The 9,855-nt window shown below is 40.4% G+C and overlaps 1 long non-coding RNA gene across 1 annotated transcript in view; it reads right to left on the bottom strand.

Moving 5' to 3' along the window:
• Nucleotides 1-616: 616 nt before the first annotated feature.
• LOC148051592 (uncharacterized) overlaps nt 617-9,855 on the bottom strand; it is a 62,283-nt gene continuing 53,044 nt past the window's right edge. The window contains exons 2-3 of the long non-coding RNA XR_015699485.1: nt 1,106-1,208; nt 617-886 (exon numbers count right to left, since the gene is read on the bottom strand). This is a non-coding gene — a long non-coding RNA (uncharacterized LOC148051592). The remainder of the gene's footprint in view (nt 887-1,105; nt 1,209-9,855) is intronic.

The following is a 9,855-nucleotide window of genomic DNA, read 5'->3' as shown; positions in this document are numbered from 1 at the left end:
CTACACTTTCTAGAGACCATAACTGAAGTCAGGACTTCTTTGTACTGGATGCTGTACCACAAATATATCTCTTTCTTGGGTGGGTATTTCATCGAATATTCACATATTTTTTTAATTTATGGAAGGAAGGGGGCGGGGGGGGGGGGGAGGAATGGAGGTTTGTACCCAGTCCAATACAAAGCCTACAAGTAAACACAGAATGTACCACTGAAGTATTATGCAGTGGGCATAAAAATTGTTTTCGGGGCATTTTAGGAATGCACAGGCACATTTTGGTAATTAAGTAAAGCGTTAATCTGTGATTGTGAAAGATCAACAAAAAATTAAACAGTAAACAAGGTGAATAGAGAGAGATTACTTATGTATAACATTGATATTATAACCTAAAGGTATAACCACAAAATCTTCACTGTTCTGAACAAGCAAGGAAAATGTGTAAGAAAGATTAGTTTGTAACTACAGCTAACTGCAGCACTGCTACATGAATATATTGGGCTTGTATGGCATTTTAATTATACTCAAGAACAAAGTGTCTGAGAACAGTCAGATTGAAGAGAGGTTGTTATACATGAGTGTGTGTCTATTTCTGGATCCCATTTGATTTTTTTCGGAGGGGTATGGCATACTCAGGATCCTTCCATTTTCTCCTTCAGTTTTCATGCCTATCCCTCAAGACATCTGTGGTGTAGAGATTTGCGCAGCCAAGGGAGTCTGAATGAGTGTATTCACAACGTACCATTGCTGATCCCAAATCAGCTGCAATCTGATGAAGAGGTGTTCCCCACAGTGGCTGTTCATGCTGCCTCATCTCTTTTTTTTTAAGCTTTGGCTGACCTGAGGACCTGGAGCCTTCAAAACCTTTTGATACCAGGTAACTAGTTTCTGTCTGGTAAATAAAAGAAGAAAGCTATTAGAGCAAATCAGTGAAATGGATCTTTAGACTCTCCCGTCAAATAGCTTGGGGTCAGCACCACCCTTCCTTCCTGAAGAAGTGAAGCTGTATATCTCAGGAAAATAGTGAGTGATCCAAGAGCTACAAGGTCCAAATTGTCATGGCTACATATCTTTTTACACTTGGTGCTTTGTTTCTGAAATTGCTGCTTACATTTCATCACTGGCAGGTTGCACACTGTTAGGTTTCTGAGGCAGGGGTTGTCCATGGCCATGCGTTTCTGCAGCGTTCAGCATAGCTGGTACTTCACGTGCTGCTGTAAAACCAATACAAATGACAAAGTAAAACAATTTTTGTTGGAACCCAAATACCATTTGCATCTCTTAAAAGCTTTTCTATTAATCAATGTCCCCCCCCCCCGTGAGGTCAGCAATTGTCACTAGTCCTATACTACAGATGGCTGTAACAAAGTGGAAAGATTATGTGATTTGACTTAGGCTATAGAAAAAGTTTCTGTCATAACTAAAATTACATCAGATAAGTCACTTGTTTTTAGTATCGTGTTGAGTCTTCTAAACCACTGGGGAGTTGATTTTTAATCTGTCTGTGCTTTCTATAGCTATGGGGGTTACACAGCTACTTCTGGCAGTTTATACCACATCCTAGGAGAGACACTGCCTGATTCTCAAATGTGGCAGACCTCATTTGCTCCCAAATGGATAATGTGAGCGTCTGAAAACAGCACATACCTGACCAGTGACTGCCTGATCTGCTGGTCTGTGGGCTTGTGGTGAAGGAGAAACTTGGCCACTCAGCCCTGAAAATGGGTAGCTGGCTCATCCCTGAGCGGGGCCAGGCTCATAAGGGTACTCTGAGGGAGCTCGGCAATAGGCAGTTTTGGAGTAAACAGGGATTCAGTGCCTGAATGGGACACCAGTATGGATGTAGCTGGCTCTGTTCATGTCTTTAAGCAGTCCGTTAGACACCTTGGGATTTAAAATGCCAGCCGTGCTGTATGTAAGTACTCCTGGCAGCCACAGCCAAGCATCAGTGACAAGCTACCTGGGATTTTTCACTTTAAAAATTTAGGCATAAATTTATTTGGTAGAATATGAAAACGTGAATTGTGGCTTTCATCCTTCAAAAGCAAAAAGTCTCATATCCAATAAAGGAGGCAAGTACCTGCACGTTAGCTGTTGTGGCACCCCACTTTTAAGGGCCACAGTGTAGATTTTAGACCAAGGGACAATCAAGCTGTGTGACAACAAAGCTGCCAGAAAGAGCTAGGTACACAGGGACAGTGATACAGAAATAAGCACATAATTTTTCTAAACTGTTCCAGTTCAGAACAACATTATTAATGAGACTCTTGATGAGCCTAAAACTCCTTCCAGCTGCTTGTGAGCTACCGGCTGTGCCTGACATTCCTGCTTTCCGGCTGCAAAGTCTGGTCTTTTTTTAGACACCCAAAGAAACAACATTTAATTTTTATTTGAGCTTATTGAATTTATTTTAATTTTATTTATTTCCCAAGTAAAATGGTTATGTGGAAACAGAAGTCCGCGTGGTATTCTCACAGCTCAAATAATAGTAAGAGTACCCTTGAGGAAATGAAATGTGACACACCATGGGCCAGCCTGTGAGGACAGCTGAGTGCTGCAGGCTACAGCCTGGCTTCTCAGTTCATCCTGCACCGAACACATACATGTCCCCTGCTATCTTCCTCCTTTTCATACGAAACCAGATGACAGAGGTGCAAAATGGACTGAAAGGCAGGATTTTTGTGTGTGTGGTATGTGGCCTTTATCTATCATTTTGTTTTCCTTTGTTAGTGATCTAGAAGAGGGACTTTCTGTCTTTTATAAGAATTTTATGCTACCTAGAGCACATGGTAAACACTGCCAGTACAGTGATATTAACAGATAAAAGCATATGCAGAAAAGTATTGCAGTACTGGACTTCAGTACATGTACACAAACTTCAGATTCATTTATACGGCGTGATCTGAATTTGCAGTGTATGCATTTCGGTTATAACTGCCAAAATCTATTTTATCTTTAACAGCTGACTTTATGGGTTTTCCTCACAAAACCCACTGCTGATTAAATTTGTATTCACAGGATTGGATTCTGTATTTACAGGAAAACAGCTACTGCAGGCCCTCCTGAATCACATCTCTTTCTCTCTTCTTACTTTAAAGTCCTGAAAACCCAAGGTAAATCAGGAAACATTTGCCACTGTGTGTTCTTTCAGTGTAAAGGAATCCCAGCATGTTACTGATAATGGACCAGAATAGTTCTTTTGATGAATATGTCTCCTATCAATCTGCTGTTTAAGTGTCCTTCAGATGTGGACTGATTTATCCTTCCAGCATTTCTGTCTTAGGCAAAATCTTTTTGTTAGTTTATAGGAAATAAATCACAGCTATTGTCTTTAGTTTCTTAGTGGCTGACTCTTAATTTCTTGATCTCTGTGTGTGAATAAAAATACGACCTTGTTTTGCTACTTAAAAGTAGTTTGGGGAGACAAGGGAATACAGAGTTGTATGGAAGGAAAACTAGCAAAAGGAAAAAAAACCAAATCAGTCTTCTTGATGGTTTTGAATTTTTAGTGAGGTTGAAAGATGTTCCTCTTGTATGGACTAATATTCAGTTTAACTGATGCATGGAGTTTAATATTACTGCTAGGAAAAAACAAATTTTGTCACTGCTGTAGTCTGGTAATTCTATTGCTTGCTATATTATGAATTATTTAGAACGGAAAATGTATAACAAAAAGGATATAAATATATATATATATAAACAAAAGGACCAGGAATTGGAATTCTATAATGCTTATAGTCACTAATAAGGGAAGGAAATAAAGAAATATAAATTGTTCTTAAACTAGTCAGTAAAGTTGAAAGCGAATGCTGCAAGTTCTCCCAAGTGCTTTCCAGCCGTAAAAACTTGTAGAATGTAGATTTTAACATAGATACGACCCCGCTGAGCATTGAGCTGAAACATGCATAGTGCTATTGTTTTCATTTGCTAACAGTCCTTACTTGCTGCGGTGGTCCCTGAAGGTTCAGGCTGTTTTTCACTGAGAGTGGCTCAAAGCATTAGGACAGTTTGGTCACTTTACATCTCAGTAGGAAAGCTTCAGATTGAGACAACCTCCCTCATTCAAAAATAGAGCTTCTTTCTTTTTTTCTTTTTTTTCCCCCCAGGATTCTTGCTGTTTCTGAAGAGCTATGCTCATTAATAGTAATATAAAATAATTTCTGAAGCTCTTACTACAAGTTAATAAAAAAAAAAGAGTGATATGTCTTTCAGTTCATGTTTATCTGTGTCTTTGAATATCTGTCAGTTCCTTTAACTCCAGGATCCTTCAAATCCACTAGCCAGCATCAGGCAAATCTGGTGGAAAGACAAAGGTAACAAAATATTGTGAACGTCTCAAAAAAATAAGAGCCCCATTGAAAAGAGACACGGTGTTAACAGCCTCACTGAGAGTCAGGGTGTCACTGAACATCTCGGGAGAGGCTCGTACCCATGCAGCAGAGAGCTTTACAGCCTGCCGGCGCTGGAGCTTCAGCTGGAGCTCTGCACGGTCCCAGATAGGTGTTAGACAGCGAAGTCTCTCCTGCGTGGGTTCTTTGCTGTCTGCAGTGTTAGTATAATTCAATTAAAAATCCATCAGTCACAAAATAAAAATAGAAAAAATGCAGCTGGATTTATTCTGATGCTCCCAGAACAAACAGCTCTCCTGCTCCAGGCTGGAGTCTGCCTGCTCTCTTGCTTCTTTCCCTCTGCTAAGGTTGAGCTTAAACATTTCTTACCCATTACTTCAAAAAGCAGTGTGGAGCTAGCCTAACTTTCATTTGCCCTCCTATTTTTAGTTTCTTTTTGGAAGGAATCAGAGAAATATCCCTCTGCACATTGCCCATCACCCTATAAATACCCTTCCAGTAAAGTTCTTTTCTGGTATCTCTCATGTTCTCACCACATTTCACCATATTCCTTTTCATTTGCGCTCTTATCATCACCAGTGCTTGAAAATACCCTACGCTCTAGTGCAAAATATCCTCTCCTATTCAAATCTCCCTCAGAAAACTCTTCTTTTGTAGCCTTTAGAAACACAAGTTAATAGCGATAGAGAGCCATCATTATCTGACCACGCACACTGGTGGTTCTGGTTTATTGCCGTCCTTTTGATCTCGCTGTATGCTGCTCACAGATCCGTGCTGCTTAGTAAAGGTCCTTGGGACATGGACCAGGCCTGTGTGTTTTGTACATAGTGTTGTTTCTGTTCTCTGGCTGAATGTCTTGACCTTTGAAAGGCAACTCTGAGCCTGTCAAAATGTGTTTTATTTAATCAAGCATCTAATTCAGAGATAGCGAATCTCTGTTACAGGCCTGAAATTCTATCTGCGTACTATTCATGCCAACCCAACTTTGCCCACACAAATGTTCATGAAGCTTGAATAAAAAGAGCTGTAAACACAGAAAAAAAAGCCTTCAAAAGGATGAGGAAAAGCTTTTCTTGATATTTACTTTCTTTCTTGTTGACAAAATGGGCAATTTGTGTTCAGGTTAATCTGGTTTTATTCCAAAAATGAGAAAAATATAACTGATATTTTATTCCTCAGCAGAGCAGATTAGTCAGCGAGCCAAAGCGCAACACAATGAAATGAAACAATTTAAAGAAAGCCATTAAAGGTAAAAACGTTTGTGTAATCAACAACAATGTTCCCTTCAGTACAGGACATTACAAGAAAGCTGGTTGTGCTGCAGGCCTTCTAGATTTTCGCTGACTACAAAGTGGAATAGAAACTTTCTACGTAAATCCTTGGGTGCTAATGCGGGAAGGGGGCTGATCTGAGCTGTCTGACCCTGGCAAAGGAGTAGACTGTAAACTCACTGCCTAAAGAAATTATTAAAAAAATCAGTGCTAGGAGGAGAACTTGCCGTTTTATTAATGTTTATCAGATTAAAGAAGTGAAATAACTGAAGCAATATGATCAGTGCATAAAAGCAGGGGAGTGAAAGGAAGAAATGCTTTTGAAGTGTGCCACGGCCTCTCTCAGAGAGCCTCTCATCAATCTCCCTTCCAGTTCGTCCTGTCAAACAGCTGGCACGGGGTGTGCTCCACAGGCAGAGGAGCAGCATCATTCATACAGCTGTGCTATCTGGAGCACAGATGGTTTCACTTGCGCTTGGTAGTTCCTAGCCAGCTCCCAGAGTTTTGGCAGAATCATTCACAGATGTTTGACACACAGAGATGAGACAGAAATTCATTGAAAAGGGATATGAAGTTAATACATCGACTTGTCTTACTGTTGTCTTTATCAGAATCTATAAAGTTCATCTCTGTGGATCTGGTAGGAAATGCTATATGCACATTGCATTAAAATTCCTTCTCGAAAGATATATATCCCAGAAATTAAGGAAAGAAGCCCTTTCTGCTTTATTTCTATGTAAAAGTTTTGATATGCTTGTGAAAGGCACTGATCTGTCCCTGCTAGGGCTGAGGTCCTTGTCCAGAAAGCATGGTGCATGGCTCGCTCTACAAAGAGCCTTTTAATGTGCCTGACCAGTGACTTAGATTTCCTTGTCCTAGATGAGTCTCTGCCTGTTCACATCCCTTGGCTGCCTTAGGTCACTCCAGTTTTGCCAATAGTGAAAGTAGTAATGACTTTCTTATGTTAACACGGTCTACTGGAAAGTGACTGGAATAAAAAAACTCACTGCACGCACGCTGCCAAACAGCCTCCAGATGGGTGGTGGGCTTAGTTCCTACTAACTAGAAGATTTCATTGAAAGAAGAAGGCTTGAGGCAGCACATATATGCTATTTACTTAAGTGCGTGTTCTCCTGCTAGCTGTGGTTTAACTCATTTGCAATGCCTGGCTGCTCTGCAACCCCTGATTCTGTAGTTCATTGCTGCTGCTGGGCATCTCAGCAGCCTAGCAGAGGTGTGAGGCTGGAGTAGCATCCTTCTCTTCTCAATACCGCACATTTGCTGTGGTTGACTAAACAAGAGCTTTTACACATCAAGAGCTTTTACCCTCAGGGCAGTTCCACAGAATACTGCCATCTCTCCCGTCCTTCGTCCTTCTCAGCATTGCTGTCGGAGGGGGAGGAAAGTTGCTTGGGATTAATGCCAATACATGAGAGGGCTGAATTTAGACTAAAGACCTTCCTCACTATTCCTAAGGACTAAACCTGTCCCTATAGAAGTCAGTGGAAAGTGATGTGGCCCTAAGTGTACATTTATAGAAACAGAGAAAAACAAACTAGTGACAGACAACAGGTATTTTGACAAGAGAATCTAATTTTTCCCTTTTCACCACATTATGCAATGTACGGTGAGCACTGTATTTGCTGGCAAAGGAGGGAAGTCTGGGGAATCTATTCATTTTCCTCCACATTTAAACAAACACTTTCTCATAACCATGACCAAGAAAGGAAGCAAAAGTACTTAGCAAACTTATATTAAGTGTTCTAACTCAATGTTTATATTTTGTTCCTGAAAAATATACTGACTGTATTGATAGCGTAGTAGCATTCAGCTCCTGCAGTCTGATGTGGGAGAGGGCTCAGTGAATATTTTTAACCTTGTATGGAAACTTAATTTTGTTTTCAAAATACCTGCAGCTCAGAACAGTCTGAGCCATTCTGAAGCAAAAATTGTGGCCTCCAAAGAAAGTTCATGCAACTCCCACAGGGTAATCATGTCTGGGAGAAAAAAAGCTAGTAGGGTCCAGAGATAGGACTCCCTCTGAGGAAAACTATCACTTCCCCAAACTTTCTAGTATTTTGGTAATGTGATTTTAAGATAGAGGTCTTATGAACACCAAGGATACTCCTGTAGAAAGATGATTGCTTTCAACCAGCTAGCTGTCTTAGATTAATTTCAGATCGCTATGTAATGCCACTACTAGCTAAGTTTTTATAGCTTTGCATTTGATGGATAAACCTGTGATTTCGCTTACTAATCTGGAAGCTTCTGGAGATAAACACCAATATTTCTGAAATTGTACTCTGTTCCCATAAGTCTGTATTTTCAGGTATTGTGCCAGAAGTGCTTGCTTTGGGAAATGTAAATCAGATTCTAAATATGTGATTGAAAAGATAATTTGGTCTTGAGAAGCAAAAATATTTAAATTTTGTTTACTTTTTATTCTCATCTCATTCATTTTGAGCATTTCATGCTACAGTTCCCTTGTGTGTAAGTAAACTTTTACTAGTTAAGGATGAGCTGCAGCTTCCAAATGCAATCTCCAAAGAAAAATAAAAATAATGAAGAACTGTTGTTGTATTTTAAGAATATATCTGAAAGATTTGGATAAAAGATTTCGATTTCTTTCCAGAGCTTATCATCCCTATTATCAAAATAATGGCCCTCCTGCCACAGAAAGGATAAGTCATAAACTGCATTGCATGGCAGATCTTGTATTTTTAATGAACAGTGTTGTCATTGTGTGGCTTGGTTTTCCTCAGGGAAGTCCCACATCTTTTACAGAGTTGAAACAAAATGTTTTGCTTTTACTTATTAGCTTCCTTGAAATAAATTAAATTAATTGTAATGATGAAAAAAGGAGGAATAGTGAAAGATAGGTTTTTATGGCAAGGAGTGGCTCATGTTTCATATTTCTGTGATAACGACAGGATGTGATGCATGGGTTTGTGCCCATCATTAACCTCGCCAAATGCAGGGATGCAGTAGAAACCTCACAGGCTTAGGATGAGAAATGGCTGCAGTGATACCTGGATTCATCTTTGCTGTCCACTTCCCCGTCATATTCTCATCACTACTGCAAAACTAAATAAATTTGAGAAGCACAGTCACTCTTTATGAAGTGGGTCAAATTCTTCTCTTTACCCTGTACTGTATGTTTTCAGTGACTCATTTCACTAGGGTTTACCTAGATTTATGCCAATGTAGTGAAAAGTAGAAGCTTATTCAAAATGACATTTTGCCCTCTTTGGGAGATTTGCACCTGAAGTGGTATTTCTATCAGAACTGTAAGGAAGCGCCAAATCTGGGTGATGGTAATGTGTTTATTTCACCTTGGTAATTTTGCTTTAAAAGCTGTTACTATTTTTCTTTACCCTACCAGATTCAGCTTTTTCTAAAATAACGTTTTTACTGCTTGGGTACCACAAGAGTTTACAGAAATGGACTTGTCTCTGTCTCCAGTGCTGTCATGGGAATACTTAGTACTGTCCATCACCCTGAATATCTCTGAGTGACTAATATAGGGGATGAGCCAGATCAGCCCTATGAACTTTGCTACCACGCAGGAAGTACAGCGAAGTTCAGTAAGAGCTCAGTGTAGATATAGGTTATCTGTATGGTCAAATGAAGTAAACAGATACCCTCTGGATTCAAGACTATTTGTTCTGATGCTTTAAGGACCGTATTCTCCATAACTCTGTGAGCTTAATTCAGATTTACAGTGGTAAGGAGAGGAGACTTAGGTCATTTTAGCTCAGAAATAACAGGTATAAAAAGGAAAACAACAAAGGGTCTTGACAATTATTTCTTGGCAATTCCAACTTCCCGTTAGAAGCAAACACACATGCTTTTTTCAAAATGACGCAGATGTCTCCGCACGTCCAGGGCTTGGGAAGACGCAGATGGACTCGTTTTGAGAAAAAAACAACAGGCAGTCAGTTTGGAGAGGAAAAACAGCCTTTGATATTTTGTGGCTGTTACTTTTTGATAGAGGCACGCACACGCAGTCAGCCCTGCTGTAACAGAGGGAGAGCTGGGTAGCCCCGCACAAGTGCTTCACCCTGAATCTCCACAGCTGCCAGTGCTGGTCTTAGGGTCAGAGTGTGCTCTGCCGTGCATGTGTGGGATGGAGGGAGCGTGCAGTGGGCACGGGCAGGCTGCGGGCAGACCTGGCCGTCAGCTCCGTCCCGACCGTTGAGACCTGGCCGTCAGCTCTGTCCTGACAGTTGTGCTGCCGGGAT

Source organism: Nipponia nippon, unplaced genomic scaffold (genome assembly GCF_047370975.1).
Source record: "Nipponia nippon isolate SJK-2023a ecotype South Korea unplaced genomic scaffold, ASM4737097v1 scaffold_6, whole genome shotgun sequence".
Classification (NCBI taxonomy): Eukaryota; Metazoa; Chordata; class Aves; order Pelecaniformes; family Threskiornithidae; genus Nipponia; species Nipponia nippon.
This window is presented reverse-complemented; position numbering and strand designations above follow the sequence as displayed.